At 43.0% G+C, this 19,928-nt stretch overlaps 1 long non-coding RNA gene across 2 annotated transcripts; it reads left to right on the forward strand.

Moving 5' to 3' along the window:
* Positions 1-619: 619 nt before the first annotated feature.
* Positions 620-18,805, forward strand: LOC115615403. Of its 2 annotated transcripts, none has more exons than XR_003994038.1 (4): positions 620-705; positions 13,547-13,720; positions 15,033-15,077; positions 18,561-18,805. It is a non-coding gene; the product is annotated as an uncharacterized LOC115615403 (long non-coding RNA). The 2 variants fall into 2 exon arrangements; XR_003994037.1 differs by lacking the exon at positions 620-705 and adding an exon at positions 6,427-6,619.
* Positions 18,806-19,928: the final 1,123 nt, after the last annotated feature.

The raw sequence follows: 19,928 nt of genomic DNA on the forward strand, positions 1-19,928 counted from the left end.
CTCTCTTTTTGAAATCACAGGAAGAGGGAAGGGAATGGGAGTCCTGGGGAATGAGAATCTTGACAGATCAAGTCTTGGTAAACACCCCTTAGTCATTTACTTTCTTGGACAAACTGCAGCAGGACCATAGCTACAGCTAAAGCCTGATGGGCGGTGAACTGCTTTGCTTGGGAGTAAACCATATAAGCTTCATGTCCTGCAGTCAGCTAGTAGATAAGAGTCAGAAAATTGTCTTTCCTTCCAGACAATAGTTTATATCGATGCTGCTCATGAAAACATAATTCAGTGTATTCCAAACTAGACATAAATTTGCATTTCTGTGTCAAAACCTGTGCTTACAGATTTTGAAGCAATATGTCTGGCTAGTTGTACAGAAATCTTGCTCAGATCACCAGCTTAGCCTGCGATATGCTCCTAACTTCTGCTAGAAGTAGACTGAGAAGTTTGTTTCTGTGTTACAAAACCTAATTGCTAAGTGAAACTGCCTGAGTAAACAGGTTTGAGGCCAGAAAAGGTTTGTAATCATACTTGTCTGATAAGAGATCTTACAAAGATAATGCTGATGTTAATACTAACAAGTAAATACATCTTTATACATAACAGGGTGAATTTGTGGACTTCCCTCCTGCAAGATGCTATCAGGCCAGACTGTAAAGTTGGGGGTCTGAAACAGACCAAGATGATTTTCTGAACATCAGTACACAAGTAAGTGCCGTAAGTAACTTGCAAGCTAAGGAAAGAGAGCCAAAAATCACATATCCAGCCATAAATGATGCCTGTGCAGAATGATGTAAAACTTTGTCTCCTCAGACAGCAACGCTAAATACTGACAAGTGCATTTTGGGATGTGGCATCTCAGAGCACGAGTGCGGAGGCAGGATCTTGGGCTGATCCGCTGTGGGAAAACCTGTATCAAGAGCAGTGCTCTCATTGTAGTCTCCAGGGCTTTACATAAAAAAGGTTTCCTACATATTAGAATGCAGCGTTTGGTATTTTCAATTACACAGGATTAAAGGCAGTCCCAGTGAAAAGGATTATGAACTGGGAACAGCCTAGTGATTTTGAGTGAGTATCTGCCAGCCAGGTGAGCCAGGCAGCTTAGTGCCTGGTTAGTGGGACAGGAGATAAGAGGAAGAAGGAAAGGAAATATTCTCTGTTAAATGGGGGAGAGGAGAGAGGTGGAAGGAACCACACACCTTCAGATCTGTTTGCCAGTGGAGCCGTTGTGAGTTGCTCGGTGCGAGTCCCACCAGAGCCTGCTGTAATTAAGCATCCTGTTAGGTGAGGAGGGGTGCACGCTTTGGAAATCTCCAGCGTGTTTTGTGTTTGTTGCGGAGCAGGAACAAATGCTGGCAAATGCAAAGGTGTTAAACATTGGCCAGCCTATCCCAACATGCCCTTCAAGGCACTGAAGGGAGTATTACTCTAAGTGGATGATGAGCTCAGTTCAGGGGCTGTTAAGTTAAAGCTTATTACACTCATTAAGACGTGTGTAATGTGGTTTCGGGCTTCTGATACGGGAAAAACAACATTTTCTAAGTGTTTTGTTGTCCTGTCTGTTATGCTTGGCGGGGAATTCAGTTTCTGTTTTGCACTGGGTCAAATTCAGCCTGGAGATTTCTCCACAGAGTTTAGAGTTTGGGATTACATCTGTGAAGGCAGAGGCTGAGTTTGGGGCAATGCTCTTTGTGAGCACCAGGAGGGATTTCCCTGTGAACCCAGGGGAAACAAGGAGCAGGGTACAGAGATGTTCATGTGCCTCTGCTGAGAACCAGTCCTGTGCCGAGAACACCAGGGCTAAGATGCAGAGCTGTGTCCGTGTCCCTGTTCTGTGCTCCCCAGAGCGCTGTGTGCCAGGAGATAAGGTTGTATTGCTCCCAACAGTGTGTCAATGCAGAAAGCCAGCTTGGGTTTAGCTTTCCGTGCAATGTAATAAGCCCCACAGAACCAAGAGTGCTGGGGCGGGTGCTGCAGGATCAGGAAGCAGCTTAGATTCACCAGATATTATTAGCTTGAGCTCAGGACTGGCCCTGCAGAACTGGACTGGTTCACACAAGTGAGTGTCTCTGCCATGTGCTGCTCATCATCTCCATTATCTGTGTTTTTCCTTTATCTAGGGTACCACAGCTCCTCCCAATGATGGAGCATTGGCTCTCTAGTCAGCTTTAATCTCTAGCTGTCTTTGGAGGGTCAGGTCAGGAGAGGTATGAGGTCCTTAGCCCTGAAGTGAAGCCCTCCCTGCTTCAGACAGGGCTGCAATTGAAACCAGCTGATCCCAAGTCCCTTGCAAACATTTCCATTTCAAACCACTGAAGTTTTATGTCGTCTTAGTAAATTTTTTTCTTAAGCCTCATAAATCTCATAAAGATCTGGAACAGCAGTAAACTTGGCCACTCAGATACACGTTTTCCAGTAAAGAGGATAATGATTGCTGTTTCTGATGCCACCTCTCCTCCCCACCCCCTCGGCTGCAGGAGTTCACCTCACTGCCTGACTGCTGCTCTCACGCGAGTTGGGCCAGGCTAGGAAAGGCAACACAGACAGGTCCCATCTGCACAAGGGATTGAGGAGTTGCTGTTCCCCTGCTGGCTTTGCCACTGCCCCTATATGTGGTCTGAGCATTTGTCCTCTTCACATCTCCCGTCACAAGGAATAGGTTGATGCTTGCCGGCTCAGGGGCTTGGCAATCCTGCTCAATGCAGGCTGGGCAGCACGTGTCTGCAGTGGGAAGCTGTGAAACGCCAGGCTAGGGATCCTCCTCCCAAAGCCTCCACCAAACACAGAACACAGGAGGTCTGCACTGTCAGCAGGGCCACAGCCTCAGTGCCTCCTGCTCCATGCAAGTGTGCTCATGGCAGTGCCCAGCCAGTGCCGGGCTGTGGGTGTCTCTAGTCCCTGGGATAATCCAGGTGGGAAGCTTTCTGCATCCTCCCCGATGCACTTGTGGCAAGTTCAGCCAAGCCTCTTAGGCTTGGATTTCAGATGATAGGCATGAAAGAATGTGAACCCAAGGACAGTGTAAACCCAAGGCTGCTCAGACTCCCATTTGAAATACCAGGCAAAAGTGCTGAAGATATTTACAAAAACATATTATAGAAATAGAAAATTGCAAACATATTTTCCCCTTTATTTGTTGTCTTCCAAATCCAAACAAGCTTATTTCCTTTCCTGCAATGATGCTTTTGATAATCTTGTGCCAAAGGCACTGAATCTGTTCTTAGCACTGTCAATAGCAAGATGCCCGTTGCTTTTAGTGGTTCAGCTATTAAAACACTGCATCCCAGTTGTCTGGCTGTGAGCAATCCCAAGCTATTGCAGTGACAGTATGGAAACTTTTTCCTCTCTGAATGTTTCTCTGCAAAGTTTGACCATTTTGGCTGGGGTAAAACATGTGTCTATCTGGGATTCTCTCCAAGGATGAGATTTTGACAGCTGTGCTCATATTGGCAAAAATCCTGACATCTTGTGCTTCGTGGAATTAGCAGATTCTTATGGAGAGGGGTGGGAATCTGATTTCATAGATGAACACTTATGAATTGAAGACTGTGAGCCTGGCTTAGCTCTTTTCACTTGGGGAAAGGGGCTGCACCCATCCTCTGGGAACAGGGTGGAGCTTTCCTTTCTTCCCATCTCCATGTGTGGGTGCAGATGGCCGGTGGGCAGCAGGGCTGGCGGGAGCCCTCTGCGCCTCTGCCAGCTTCATGCAGCACTTTGGGACATGCCTTGGACTGCGCCCATGGCAGTGGGTGTCAGCCTGTTTGCAGTGCGTGCCTAACGGCTCCATTCACATTTTAGATGTTGGGGTGTGAAGGGTGGGAGGTGTTAGCGGGCTCTCAGTGAACATCCACCTCTGCGTCTGTGATCAAAACTTGGCTCATTATTTACGCCAGGTACTTGTGAAAAAACAAAGCCTTGGTATAGCCTGAAATAGCTTGTTTGGGGGGGTTTATTATTACTATTATGATTGTGACGATTGAGTGTTGTTTTATTTGGTTTTCACTGGAATCTCCATCTTGAACTGCAGAAATACTTCCCACAAAAGCCGTAATTATTCAAAGCAAATATATTTCTGCAGAACCTCCAATCTGATGAACTGTCATTTTTTCTGATGAAAAAATCACTTATTTGGATACTAGAATTCCTATTATCTCGACAACTAGGGCATGGTGGCACAGAACATTGTGTCACAAGGTCACCCAGGGGCGCCACATCAGAGCCAAGGATAAACTGGAGCAGGTCTGGCGGAAGGGCATCAAAACGTTTTCAGAAGGTATTTTGCAAATATTATATTTATTTCCAACTTACCAGTAGCCAGAGAGTTTCTTTGTATTTTACCAAGACAAATAAAAACCCCAGCCTATGAGGTTTTAACCCCATGTCAATAGTGATTTTTCAGTTTCTGGCATTTCACTGGAAAACAAGGAAAAATGTTTTTTCAAACACAAACAAGATAGTAGCCAAACAACAGAACCCCAAACACAACATTCCTCCTCATGAAAAGAATTCAAACAGTTTTGCTCAGGGGAGATTGTAACTTAGGGTTAGACACACAAAACCAAACATTCACTGCTTGCATCCATGGGACATGTGAGGTCTTTTATGTCACTTTAACTTTCAAGGGGGAACAGCTAAACTGGCTCAAATTCATACTTGCTGTGCATTAAGTGATGTTTACAGCTGTTTACCACACATTGGCAAGCACTGGAGTAGCCTTTCCTTGTGTTTAAGCCCTCAAGATTCTTCTAACGATTTTGGGAGTCTCTAGGTCCCTGTTAATGGGATAGATGAGTCTGTGGTTAAATGATTAAATTGGGACAGTCCTAGACCATGCGAGCATGGGGTGACTGCACGCTGGGCTGGGATCTGCACATAGCCTAGGGGTGTCAGCTGAGCGGCCAGAAAAGTGACCAGTAACTACAAGATTTTATGGGGAAAACTGTACCCTGTATATTTTGTGTATGGGAGGTGGGGTGTAAGAGTATAATAAAGGACACTATATTATGTGGGATGTTTGGGAGCGTGGCACTAACCGATGGTCTTAATGACAAGCTCTCCCTTCCTCTCCCACTTGTTTCTTAAAAACTAGGGCAAATATTAGCACATCTGTTCAAGCTGCTGCGTTCAGAGTGCTCCTAGCACCGTGTTAGCTTGATTAAAACTAACATGACCATTTCTACAAGGAGAAATGCCAGTGGCATGTCTACCATAAATTAAACTGAAATTCCAACTTAAAGTTGACTTATAGTTCTGCAGCAGATCTGTTTACTCTGGAATAGCATAAGGCAGATGTCTTCATCTTTGCTGATTCTTAGCAGGTCACAGGCATTGACTTTAAATAACTAAAAGCCTTTAAAATGACTTTAAAATGTTTTTTCCCCTCCCCTATAGACCTTAACCTTTAGGTGGCCTTAACCAAAAACACCCAGAAAAATGTGATTCTAAACCAGACCATCATAAACTGATCAGCAGCTTTAAATACATAGTGTGATCATTACCTGAAGCCAATGAAGAGGTTGGAATAATTATTGCTCATGTTTACACTTCTGTATCTCAGTGGGTCGTGTTCGGTCTCTTAATGATGATGATTAAAAACATACTGGAAACAAGTAGTAATTAGAGCACTTACTGTGATTCTGAAAGCACTGAGGTAGCTTTGGAGTGGAACTGGCCACAGTGACTGCTACCAAAGCGATGTGAGAGTTAGGAGTGCCATGCAGCAGGTCACTGGTAATGGTACGCACGATGACATGTCTGTTTTGGCACGTGTAATATCTGCCTTCAGGGCCAACCTTAGCATTGCTGCTTGTACGTCAGTGAGGCTTCTGCAGCTCACAGAGGAGCAGGCTGATGGCAGAGGAAGGATCATGGAAATGTTCTGGTTTTTCATTTACGTAAATTTACGAACTTTGGAGTTTTTTCTCCATAGGGGACTTTTTGGAGGGTGAGGCAGCATTTAGGAAGAGGGAAGGAGGAGGAAGTTTGGGGCGCGGGCGCTGGTTCAGGTGCTTTACCCTGCCAAGGTTTCAGTGTGGGTACTGACATGAAAGGGAGTTCTCAAGCAGCGAGCCGTAAACCTTGTGTTTTAGGAGTGTTCCTGTGGGTGAGGGATAGGGGCATGTATTGTGGAATGTATTCCTTTGTTTTTCCCATTTAAACAAACAAAAATACTGTTGTTACAAGAGAAGAAGGGAGGAGGGATGAGGTTTGTGCTGTAAAATCATGTTTGCTGGAAAAGTTGTCCTGTTTTCCATTGCTTAATTTCAGCTGAAAGGGGAGTGCATGAAGGTTAGAGAGAACACAGCTACTTTCTTGGGAGTATTTTTACGAGCACGAGGGATGAGGCCTCTCAGGAGGGAGCAATTCAGCAGTACATAAAGAAAGCAGAGGTAGAAGCAGGCAATCCCCAGCATTCCTTTGAGGCTCAAAGGGACTCACTTTTCGTCATTGTCCTTTCATTTTCTACACTGTATCTCACAGTAATTTACTCTGCTCACCCAAATTCAACTTCTGTCCCTTTCCTGATGCTATGAAGACCTACCTGCTTACAGCACGTCTGTCTCTTTGATGTCCCCTTGCAGATGACCGGCTGTCAGATAATTTTCAGCACACCTAAAATAAGGTAATTTCCTATAGAACTGCTCTTTAATGAATGAGGGGGGATTGAGATGAGCTCTTAGGCAGAAGCTCTTCCCTGTGAGGGTGCTGAGGCGCTGGCACAGGGTGCCCAGAGAAGCTGTGGCTGCCCCATCCCTGGCAGTGTTCAAGGCCAGGTTGGATACAGGGGCTTGGAGCAACTTGCTCTAGTGGAAGGTGTCCCTGCCTGTGGCTGAGGGTTGGAGCCTTAAGGTCCCTTCCAACCCAAACCAGCCTGGGATTCTATGAACTTTAGTGGTTTCCATGGACCCCTCCTTGTCTGTAAGATCATCTGTCAGCTTTTGGCTTGGAGTGAAGACTCCCTGGTTCAAGAACCATCTGTGCTGGCTCTGCAGGGTGTTCTGTTGCTGTGGGTCACTGTCCCATAAAGGGAACCCACAGGTGCTACGGTAGTTCAAAATAATAATAAGAATTTAAAAGCAAGCATTAGTAGCACCACGTGTCTCTTGCCACTGGTCTGGTTACCCTGCGGCACTCAGCAAGCGCTGATTCTGGAGAATGTTGGTGTGTTTTACTTGCTTCTGGAAACATGTGGAGGAATGGATTCCCCTCCCTACTCCATACCTCTTGCACAAGGCCCTTTCACTGCTCTGTTGTCCATTAAAACGAAGGTAACAGACTTAAAAATCAGGATGGCGAATGTTGGGACCAGCATAATGCAATTCCACTTGTGGGTCTTCTGTCCACTCTGCTCAGAGATCATTGCCACTTGGTAGATAGTTTGGGGAACATGAAGAAAATGAGCTGATGTTTGTCTATGAGAATAGACAAAGCATTACCAAGGGTCCACATCCCATTCCACTTCTATGTTCTTGTTGGGGTGCTCATTGGAGAAGCTTGTCATTGTATGTGGAGTCTACGGTGCCCTTGCTCCGGTCCTGGTCCATGCAGGATAGGATCAGATGCGTATTGATAGGGCTTTGCAGCATGCTCTGCAGCTGTATTCCAGCCCACAGCCTCCTGAAGCTTTCAGCCATGCGAAACCAGTGTGAACAATGAGCTGAAATCCATTTTCTAAATAGAGTTTTGCCTGTGAGCAGAAACTATTGGGTGCAAAAATGTCAGGCTGCAAACCTCAACTGCCGAGCGGTGGTTCTTCCTGTGAGAAGGAAGAACTGGTGAAAACCAAACAAACACTACTCCAGCCCTGTCGGGATCAAAGGTCACTGCTGCTGCAGCAGCCAAGTGTGTAGCCCAAGGCCAGGCAACATCTTGAGCCTTCTGCTGTGGCTTTGGGGCCTTTTACAAAAGCTGGGCACATTTCCAGCATGGAGCTGGAAGAAGGACAGTTGACCCGTGCTGCACCTGGGGCATCTCGGCCTCATTTCAGTTTCACATAAGCCTTTGTCCAGGCTCATTTTATTTAATGGGCTTGCTTTTCCTTTTTTTCTCCCCGGTCCCACTGTCACAGGAAATTCTCCCTCTTCTATTACTTTTTTCCTGTTGGAGCTAGCCTTAAAATAAAATGAATAAATAAATATATATACATACATATAAAAATATGCAGACAGGAAAGCCATTGAGATCTGGAGAGGCCTTGATAACGCTGCTGATGAGGTTGCCAGCTTTCCCTGAGTCTGAGCTGAACAATTCCTCACCACCTCCCCAACCCCTGGGAACCTCAGCTGGGCTAGTTGTGAAGCTTCTAATTCTGCCTACAGGTGTCTGGTTTGAAAGACACCACGTGCCATGTTGTAATCTCCTTTAGGAAAAAGGTAATTAAATAAAAATACAGATCTGTTACAGTCACAGTTCCTGAACATCTGAAATGCCCATTGGTTTAAAAAGAGTAAAGAATAAACCACTCCCAAGGAGCACCGTCCTCTCCTTTTCTGTAATATTAGCCAGAATTAGTATTTTGGATTAAAATACTGAGAATTTCAAATGGAACGTCTGCTCTTAACCACCTCTTTGCATCAGGAACATCATGTTTAAAAACAAACAGAATAGGAATGCCTAAACTCCCCTCATTTAGTATTTACTTGTGGCACATTCTGCTCCATCATTTAGTGTTTAGCACCATTTTCTTAAAGTACCAGAGATTATCAAAACGATTCCTGGGGTGCAGTTAGTCACTAAACCTTCTCAGCTTTGTCTTAACAGACTGGGTAGTCGCTGATCTTGGTCTTTTGAATCGTGAATTTAGGATGTGTAAATGCCAGCATAGGCTGGATAAATTGCACAAACGGAGTTTTGAGAAAGGTTAGCCAGCTTTGCCATGGACTGTTGTCTGCTCAGTAGTAATGATGATCGTAGTAGTGATAACAATGAACTGACTACGGCATTCATCTGGTCTCGATCCAGCAAAATATTTAATCCTGTGCTTAACTTTTTAAGCACGTGTGTTCCTGTTCATCAGTTAAGCATATGCTTTAGCTCTTTGCTCTACTGCTGCTTGATTCCATCATGTGCCGCTCCTGTTGTTTGTCTGAGATGGGCTATTTCTGATTTTGACTGGCCGGGATAAACCTTTGGAAGTAACAAATGCTGAAGAATGGCTCATATATTACTTATCCAGTATAATTTGGGGGAGTTGCAACAACAGCTGGGTGCTGTTACCCTGCTTGGTTACTACATATTTTACAAGCTTTATGGCCTCTCCTTGCCACTGTTTAACCCCTTTTCTGTAGTGCTACCTGAGGGAAGGAGATCCTCAGCTGTGAGTGGAGACTCATCCTTGGAGGAAGAGTATGAGGTACCAAGCCTGATAACATTACTGTGAATCTTTCCAGTAATGCCTGGGGGTTCTCTTAAAGCCCGAGCTCTTGTAATCTTGCTAATTCTTTGAACTCTCACTTTTAGTATACAAACAAATATAAACCCCAGCACATTTCTTCTTTATAGGGGTGCACCATTTCTAGTCTTCATGGTGTGGTGGAAGAGAGCTTGAAACATGAGGTGGTTATTTATGTTCTAGGTTCCAAAATCAAAAAGCAAATTAAAAAGTCCACTGTATTTCTTATTCTTTCTTTTTTTTCAACATTTTGAAGCTAATTTCAAGGCTTTCTGAGAGCTGACAAGTTTTGAGGACTTGGGGCTGGCAATTCCTTGAACGTCTCAAGCCCAGTTTATGAGGAATCAGATTTTTATTGAGCTTTTTAGAAAAATTTATCCTTCCTTCCTGTGCTGAGCATTAGGGAGCCACCACATGAGAGGGGATCAGAGCTTTCAAGTCTGTACCATCTGAAATGATTGCCAAAGAGTAGGAACTACAACAAGTTTTGTCATCTCAGACCCCATTTTCCAGCAGTCACGTAGGAGTAGAGCCCTAACACAGCACCCAGCTCCTGTTGTACGTGGCTAACTGAGGCTGCAGGTCTGAGCTTCAGGCACCAGGGGATTTCTTGGGATGCAGGCATGGCTCACCTCTGTGCTTGCAGCCATGTGAAAGCACCAGTGAGCAGGGGGAGCACAGATTCCCAGCAGGCCCCTGAGAGTAACGATTTTCCAACTGGACTCATTGGGTTATTATTAAATGCCTACAAAATACATGAGAATCCTGCCATTGTCTCAACTGGTCTTTGAATCAGGGGCTCTTAAACAGAGGATATGCTATTCTTCTTTTGTTCCACATTCCCATAATGCTTTTAAAAGAAAAGAAAGAAAAAATAAAACAAAAACCCAAACCTGAAATGTGATGTCAGTTTTACCCTGAAAGCCAGAGATGGAAGGGACGGTTAGCCAAGATTAAACTCGTAGGCTCTGCAATTTATTTATGTAAGTTATGGCTGTATGTCAGTAGCAGTAAGGAAAGCAAAATGCAGTAGCTAGACCGGTGTTCTGTTCAATTGCCTGGGGCCTCAACTGAAATTTAATAAGCAAATGTAAGATTTTAGTGCTTTGGAATGGAAACTTTATGGTAACTTCTTTCTGCAGCCCCCTTTTAAGAGCTGTATCACGTGTCTGGTTTGTGCAGTGCACCTTGGATGTTGAATCCAGTTCTGCCGTTGTGCTGCCAGTCCTACCCTTCCTGCCTGGGTAGGGCAGTGTTGTCGTGGTACGTGCCTGGCTGTGGCAGTGAGGTGGCAAACCACGCTGTATAAAGCCATGGTCTTCCTCTCACAGGCTGGAGCCAGGTGAATCATCAGGTCACAGAGCAAGCTGGTGTTGAATACAAGTGTGGCTGAGGCATCTTCCCTGCAACATTCATGTGGTTTCTGGTGCTAATGGCTAAGGCAGGTGGGGGAATCACTACTGAGGATTTGTTTTCAGTCAGGGGTTACCAAATAACGTGCGGTGATGGCTGGTGGAGTGTAAATCCTGGCTTGGAGGATGGCATCTTCCAGCTCTGTTTGTTCTTATTTTTTGGGTCACTCTTCAACTTTCAAAATATAGAGGTGGTCTTGTGGGCTTCTCTGATTTACTTTCCTAATGCACAAATTCATTTATTGCTCAAGGAGTTGCCCATCAAAGTATGTTTGACTCACCAGAGAGGATGCAGAACCCTCTCATGGGAAATGAGGAGAAAGCTCCTAATCTTAAATATCCAGCACGCCTGTTCCCTGCACAACAGTAGGTGAGGAATGCAATGCTCTTCTCTGTTGCCAGCTTGTGTTTGGCTGTTTCTGATCTTTAGAGTTTCTTCATTATGGTGGTTCATGGAGACTTGTTGGAAGCTGTTCTTCATCTCTCTCTAAGCATGAAAATCTAGTCTTGAGGTTGTGTTTAGAATCAGATTGTATCTGTAGCTGTTGGCAGGAATGCACTGAGAGTTTGAAGGGAGCTTTTACTCTTTCTCCAGCTCCCTACCACTCTTTCCCATTAGTACCAGCTGGTACAGCCTATTTGTCTGGGATTTTCTGCATGTTACTCAATACTTCAAGACCTGTTGCTGTCTTTAGGAGATGAGGAGGCTGAACAACTCTCAAGGAGTGCTTAGAATCTTGAATTCAATCTAACTAGGAAAAACAAGGATATTCTTTACCTTGAAGAACTGATTATTCCGACTTTATGTCCTAACAGCACGTGCAGATGGTGTGTAAATGGCCAGTCAAACATGGAGGCCCCTCTCTAGGGAAACACATAAAAGCCAGCCATGATTCGTATACTCCTTGCGTACCTCATGTATGCTTTTCCTGGGTGGGGGCCCAAGGTGAAGCTGTCTCACTGTGCATATCCAGACACAGTTACTGAGGACAGAAATTCCGTATACTCTGTTTCAAAGCCCATGTCTCTATTGGTAAAGTCTTTAGAGTTCAGAGGAAGGTCCCCCATAATAACAAACCACTGTTCATTCCTCTTGCCTCCTCACGCCTGTGTTTATTTCTGTTTGCTCCTTTCTTTCTCGCAGATGGCAGATGAATCTTGTCAGTGCTTTTTTGGCTTTGCAGCCTTTTCTCAATCATCTTTGCTTTTGCATCTCCAGCAATGTGCAAATCTGATGGTTTGCTATTTCTGCGAAGCATATTTCTTTTCCATGCTGTCTCATTGTCTCATTCTTGTGCTTTTTTGCTGGGTGAAAGAAAGAGACAAATTTCTAGTAGGCAAAAAATAAACCATCCCCAGCTCATGAAAGAAATGAACCCTTTTTAATCACTGCTGTAAAATATAACTGTTTGATGTGAATTCTCTGTCAAGGTTAGAAGACTGACCAATAGAGTCCTGAGCAGCATCTTTTGGTGTGTCTGTTGGATCAATTGGAATTGTATTGCACATGAGGAGAACAATACTGCAAGAGCCCTTGAAGTGGAGCGAACACAGATGACATTTTTATTCATTCTCAGCCAGATTGCTTGGTATTGTGTCCTTTCTGTGAAAAATGACAATCTGGCAACAAGCCACTGCCTGCAGAACAACTTGGCATGGGCCTCCTGTTTGTCTTAGCCTGAGCTGAGCGGCACCAGAGGTGCCAGACTGCTAACCACAAGCCAAGAGTGTTAAAGCACTGTCCTTCTTTAATTAGCATTTCTCTGCCATTTTTGGTGGAAAATACTTTTAAGGATGAGGGATAGTTCCTGACTCTTCAGATCTCTGATGGCATAGGTGATGGTAGTTTGCTCTCCCCTTGGTAAGAGCATTAGCTGTCCTGGCTGAGAATGACTGCAAGCTTGGCATGGTGTAGCCAACCCTAAACAACCTGTTTTTTCAGAGTTTCTGATTCTGTGCTTCCCATCTCCTTTTTCTTTTCTTGTATCTGAAGTGGAATTTTTAAAAGCCTTCAAGTGATTAGGAAGATAAATCTGATTGACTTCCAGTTCCATCTGGACCACCACAGGTACTGCAGCAGGTACTGACATAGTCAAAACCTCACGGATTTCCCTTGGACTTTTCAGAGGGCAACTCCAATTTGTCTGTGACTGGGAGCTTTCATGAGGTGACTGGGTGTGCTTGGGGACGAGGTGACACTGAGCTGGGGGTTGTGTTGTAGCTGGGCTCTTAGCATCAAAACCAGGTGCAATACTGGGCATTTCCACCAGTATACAATAATCCATATCATGAATCATCTTTCCAAGGTCCCTGTTGGCTTTTTCTGGTTTCTGAGAAAGTAGTTTAAGTGGTGAAAGTGGAGGAAGATTGTCTTCTTCAAAGCATAGATTTAGCTATTAATTTAGTAGGATGCGCAGGTATTTTATTCAAGTTAAACAGTTCTTGTTCCATCCAAGTAGGAGTGTGGTAAGATATGCAACAGGCACCACTGTGCACTAGGAGACATGGGACTGAAGAATTGGATGTGACTTTCTGTTCTGCCTGCTGGAACCAGGCTCTGCCTGTGCCTCCTGCTCTGGAGTGGGTATTTCCCTAACTAAATAGTTGTGTTTTTTGAAGCAAGGACAGTATCTTTGCTTTCAGCTCTGATGCATTATGACATGTATAGTAGGACCTGTCATAATTCATGAAGTCAGTTCTGTTTCAATGTTAATAAGTCCTTAATCAAGACATTTGTTTCACCCAGGATGTCTTATTTAGCCGTGGATTGTGAAATGCTTGAAAACTGGAATCGTAGGAGCATTATTTAATGCTGAGTGTTATCCGCATCATATCAGAAGCTGGAACATGCCAGGAAAACATCCTTCACATTCTACATCTAATACATCTGAGCTTTCAGGATCAATTGTGAGTTGGCTGGGTATGTGTGCTATTTCTCTCTGTTTATGTGTGGCATAATATTATATGCTATATTCGGTAACTCATTCTCACATTTCTTATCTGTTACGTATTTTCTATGGCTGGTTCTTTTGCTTTATTAAATAATACTGTGCAATGTTGGACCTGTCACTTTAAACCAAGATTGGCACTTTAAGTCCAACAGAAAATAATTGAAATTTAAAACTAGTAGTCCTTGTTCCAGTCTGTTTGTGATGTGTAAGGAAAAAGGAGAGATTTGGGCCAAACAGCTGCTGGTGGGATTAAGTGGGAAGCTATCCAGAGACCAGGTTTATGATTATCATCTATTCTTGATGTTGTCTTCAAGAGGAACAGAGCTAAGGGCTAAATTTTTCTCTTTAATATCTAGTTCCCCTGAGTCTTTTACACTTGCAGAAAAGAAAAGGAAGCCATCGTGAACTCAGGGGAAACACTGTTCCAGTGTGGTTTTCTTCTTTATTTAGATTATGTTTAATGTCATGCCATTTTTTTCTTATAAGCTCATTTCTGTCTGCAATTAGGTACGTTACATACAGTCAGTGATGATAAAAACCCATACTTGTATATGTGACACGTGTTGCTGTACAAAAATGTCATTATGTACAAAATTTCTGAGGAGTGGAACACTGAGAAGTCATTATTTGCCTTAGGGAATCGTTTGCATTGATATTGTGAACCTGTCAGATTGTTGCATCCTTCCTGTGAACCAGACCTCTTGTGGTGGGTGCTGTGAAGACACAGAAGAAGGAGTCCTTGTCATATATGCAAGGAAAATGTCTTGGTTGGGGGTTTTTCCAGTTTCTGTCCTGAAATAGTAAATAATTGTATAAAAAGGGAATTATGAAATATTTATTTAGGTTTTAGTTTGTGTTTCCATGGCTCTATCAAAATGAATCCTTCCAAGTTCCTGCCAGTTGATCAAAAATGCTCGATGTTTTAAGGGTCCATGTTTTGCGTGCTCCTAAAAGCTATTTTTCACTATAAAATGTTTTATTTGAATTTAGTCCAAGTCATAATGAGTGCTGGAGCAATTAAAGCATCAGGCACTATAAGGAGTCTGGGGAGCACAGGAGACAGATAGGATCAGGGCTTAAGCTACTTTTATGTACCTTTTATGGGAAATAAAGATTTCACAAACCTCAGTTTCAAACAGAATAGTTGACATATGCTAAACTGCAAATGCTAAACTCCTCCTGCCCTCTCCCACTGAACAAATAGAGATCTATGAAATATTCACACTTTATCTCTGCAGGAAGAAAGAAAACACTTTATTTCTATTTTAAACTCTTTGGCAGGTGCTCAGATGTTTACGCTGATGGGACCAGAAATGCCATCGAAAGGTGAGTGGGGAAGGTGTGGTGGGAATTTTGAGCATGACTTTGTCAACTGTCACATTTGTTAAATCTTTAAACTTCCAATCCCAGGCAGGCTGCCTGTTCGTGTACGTATGTCAGTGGAGATACTGTGCACTAGGAGATTTTTAAAGCAAGTAAGTGTTTCTGTGCAGAGCTGGATCGTGCCTTCATATTCTGCAATCAATTAAATTCCTTTTATTTAATTCTTGTAACCATTATCCTTAAAAAAAAATGGAGAGAAAAAGTCTTTTAAATATTTTTCATTAGCACTTACTATTAAGTGGGGAAGTGCCCTAAGTGTATTTTAATTTAATTTAGATATAAGAGCAACATTTTTCCCATACTAATTAAATGCCAGTTTGTTATTAAGAAAATATTTATTGAAGTTGAACTTGCTGATAGATACATATCTATTGCATCACTGTTGAGCCTCATTAAATAGTGTTTTAATTGCAATTTGTTTTTAATTACCATTCATTAAGCATATTATTAAATCTAAATTGCATGCTTATGAAAGATGGGTTTGCCAACATGAGCGGCTGAGGCCCTTAACTACTGCCTTACTTCCAGGTTCCCATAATTTGAGGTGTGTAGGGTGAAAGTTTGATCTATTTACATTACTTCTAACAGTGTGCCCTCCCTCGCTGCCTGTGTCTCCTATCTTTATTAAATAGAATTAATAGCATCTGAGACAGTCAACAGATATAAAAAGAAAATAAAGTAGGAAAAAATGGTGCCAAAACAGCTCTTTGGGCAAGGAAACAGGGAGCCAGCAGGGAGGAAACTGAAGCAAAGAGGGGACACAGACAGGGAAAACAGAAGTTAAACAGAGCATGGAAATCAGTTGTCTAAATTAAAAGTAGAGGATGGGGATCGGATGCGTGAAGGATGCAGGAGGATGCCGTAATGATTTGCAGAGCTTTTTCTCTTTGGCTTATGGTGGCAAGTCTGGGCAGGGTTGGTCACCGTTATGACAACCCAGTAGCTTTTCAACAAAAGGAGTTGCTACTCTCAGTTGTCCTTTCTCAGGATATCAGTTCCTTCAACAAAAAGACCCCATCGAGTTTTGGTTTTAAAAGCTAGATGGTTTTTTAAATCCTTAGAGTCTTTTGGAGCCTTTCATCTAGGAACGATACTCTCTGAAAGGAGGAAAGACTGGGAAGAAGGGTGTGAGGGTGCTCTTTGATGGAGACCAGCTTGACATAACCAGTTAGCAAACTGGAGAGCTCTTCCCAAGGCAGATGGAGACAAAAGGCATGATCTCTTATGGGGTGCGATGTTGGCATCCTCTAGGATGCCAGTGCCTGACCCTGTCAGAGCACTCGGGGAGGAATTACTGAGGGTGGGGGCTGCTGGGCAATGCCATAGGGGTGAAAAGAGAGTTGAATGATGGAAATAGCTGAAGTAATCTGACCTATTGCAGACTTCCCCATGGGCTGGATAAAGAAAGGCAGTAAGGCTCTGTGCATTGACACTCTTTGGCTGTGGTTCTCCTTTCATTGAGGGTGGTTTTGTGCCAGGTTATCTCCATTGACTCCAGTGGATTATCTCCAATTCACAGTGCAGTTTAAATCATATGCAGGACTTCTTTTCTCCTCTTCCCAATTCATGGATCTCTTTCAGAACCTTCTGTACCAGATGTTACAATTGTAAACAAATCATCCTGGCAAACCAAAGTATCTTTTCCTGTGTCTGTGTCACAGTGCCTCTGGATCTTCTGCTCATAAAACATTAGTTATACAATGGGGTTTTTTGGCAGATGGGTATCTTCCATTAAAAAAGCCATTTCCATCCCAATATAACAGTGCTTTTATATGGACTGTTTCAGCCTGCATTGCGCAACCCTTTGGCACAATGATGCATTATGCTATCTTGCTTCTTGATATGCTGAATCATGGGATGACACTTTGCCAGCTTCTTTGTATGCCAACAATAACTTGCTCATGTTTCAAAGATAGAGAAGGCTGCACAAATCACTACAGTGCAGAGAGCCTGAACATTTGGCTGAGAGAAGTTCTCAGCAGGCTTCAAACTCATCCACATGGGTGGGGAAGTTACCTTTCAGCTCCTGCTCTCTTTAGATGGCTGTAGGAAATCACATATGGCTTCCACTTGTCTGTACAAAGCTGGAGAAGGCCCAGATTCCTGCCCCCTCTGAACTGATAGCAATCAGCCACTCTGCGCTGTGGCCCCTTAACTGAAAGAACATAAATCAGTCCACCTATCCATGGAGCACCATCTGCATTCAAAGCCTTGTCCATGCAGAAACGTGGAACCATGGAGAAGACTTTAGAAGTATCCACATAGATAGATCAGGTGCGACTTCCTGACATTGTCTCCAGCATGCGGATGTGAGGAGGTAGCTAAATTAAACCCTTTCCTACTGCAGTGGCCACAACAGTATTCACTTCTCCACATGTTCTTCACTGCCTCCTGGGTACACTGGGGTGCTGTGTTACAGTATAGCTGCTCATGTTCAATATCTCAGGGGTTTGGTAATGATTTCCAACTTGCGTTTTAAACATGAATTTACTTTTTGTCAGTCATGCTCAGGCTCCTTGCGGAAGCGAGTGATGCTTTCCCTTGGCCATTGTGGAGTTCTGATTTGTTTTTGTTAAGAGTTTCTAACTGTAACAATTATCTGATCACAGAGAATTCAGAATCAACTGAGTATATTCACAGCTGCTCTGGGAAGAGGGACAAGATTTTGGTCTGAAAAGAACACATTACACTGCTTGAAAATAGGGTTTTGAAGGAAAGATGCATGTATTTTCTAAGTATATTCGTATTTGAATACTGGATTGTATTCTCATCACACTTCAGTTTGTAGCACAGCATAGGACTAAACCTTTATCACTTTGGACAATTACTTGAAAAGCCATTGGTTTGCCTATGAAGACACTCACTCTGAATCACACTGAAAAGCTCTAACTTATGAAGGTGGTGTCCTCATATACCTCAGGGGTGTGTTTGCACCTCTGATTTTGAAGTGTAATTGTTACAGCAGTTTAATTCACAAAAGTATCCACTATTATTACCTAACTGGGGCTTCTAGAAGACAAGCAGCTTTAATGCCTTTTCCGCCCCCTGTGCCTATTGCATGCTCATATTCCATGAGAATCTGACCATGTGCACTTAGGCTTTGATGTGAGATATAATAAATATCAGATTTTAAAACGCATCATGTACATATTTGTCTGACATGCGTATGTATAGAGAAGGTCAAGGGAGTTACTCATAGTGTTTTTATGCAGGGTTGTGGGCATGTGAAGCATTCTTCATATGGATGCTATATTTTCTAGAATAGTTCTATTTCTTCTTTGGTATTTCTAGTTCAGTGTCTCAGCCATCCTTAAGTTTTCTGAATGATTTTTCCATATATTTACATGTTTATTAGCTTATGTCTTCATTCCTTGTGTGTCACCTTCTTGTCTCCCCACCTTCTCTCATGCCCAAATCATTTTGCAGGTCTGCTGTGCCACAGAAATGGGTCAGACAAGTTACAAGACCTGTAGATTGCTCGGATGGGGATCCACCTAGCAACACCACCACTCTAATGCTGGATTGGGAAATTTGCCCTACGGGAGTTTGTCTTGATTAAAGGCTTCAGCCTGTCTTTGCAACACAAACACAGGAGCCCCCATGCTGCTCTCTGAAATTTACAGCGTATTTTCTTTTTACTCAAGCATATTGAAGCAGAACAGAAGAAAGGATCAAAGGTACTGTAATGTTTCTATAAACAAGTACTACTTAGTTTGGTTTTTTTTATCTTGGGTTTATTTTTTTCCAAACAAATCTTCCAGGCACATTAGGCTCAGATTTCATTTTATTGCCAAATCACCAGCTGGCAACAAAATCACATATGTCTGTGTAAATAAAGTAGATGAGAAGCTGAACAGGAGATTGGGAGATGATTCAAGCAGTCATATTGGCTTCTACACCTTAACATTTGACTGCTTTAGCTGTCTATTCAGCAATGTCCTGTACAGACCCCTTTTCAGCATGAAATACAGAATTACCCCAAGCTGAGATTTTAGCCTGTGGTTTTCCTCCCTTTGAGTGAATTTACAGGAAACAGATAATTCTTTGGGACTGTAACCCAAAGATTCACTTTTTGTTTGTTCATCAAGCAGTGACTCATCTAGTCCCTGTTACTCAAATGTAGGTGTAACTCTTGTGATGACTGATATTATTATGAAGCATTTTTGCTTTGAGGGCCAGATGATCCTTCCTTTGAAGATAATGCAATTTTGCAGTTGGCCTGGGGGCTCTACTACTGCCTTCTTGGTATGTTTGGATTCACTTGGCAATGAAACCTCAAAATTGATTAATTTATCTTTAAGATCAATGTTGCTGCATGGCTCTTTGCCATTTTAGGTAGTCAATGGCATGGTCATCTCTGTTTGAAACCTTCCATTAAGTTTCTGCATGCCACCCTGTAATTCCCATGGAAAAAAAGCCTGATCATTACTATTAGGAAAACAAAAAAATTTAGTAACTGTCATCTTGCTTCTAAAAGCAGTTGAACTAGAGCATGTTTTCAGACCTGGGTGATAATGGGATGTGGTTTTCCCATGTAATTGTGAAAAATGGGTTCCTTTTAGCTACAATGGTGCTTGTTTTGTGTTCCTGATGAAAGAAGATTGGAGTTTTGGATAACTGCTGAAGAATTAGGATATTTGCTCGTATTGGTCTATCCAAATTTCTCTCATCCAGAGGAGATATTCCTTGGCAGAGCTGGCTATCAGGATTCCCTTTGTCAGGGCAGAAATGCTGTACCAGCTATCAAGGATCTATTTGCAGGGGCAATTTCGCCCTCAGTCAATAAACTCTAGA

This window comes from Strigops habroptila, chromosome 13 (assembly GCF_004027225.2).
Source record: "Strigops habroptila isolate Jane chromosome 13, bStrHab1.2.pri, whole genome shotgun sequence".
Classification (NCBI taxonomy): domain Eukaryota; kingdom Metazoa; phylum Chordata; class Aves; order Psittaciformes; family Psittacidae; genus Strigops; species Strigops habroptila.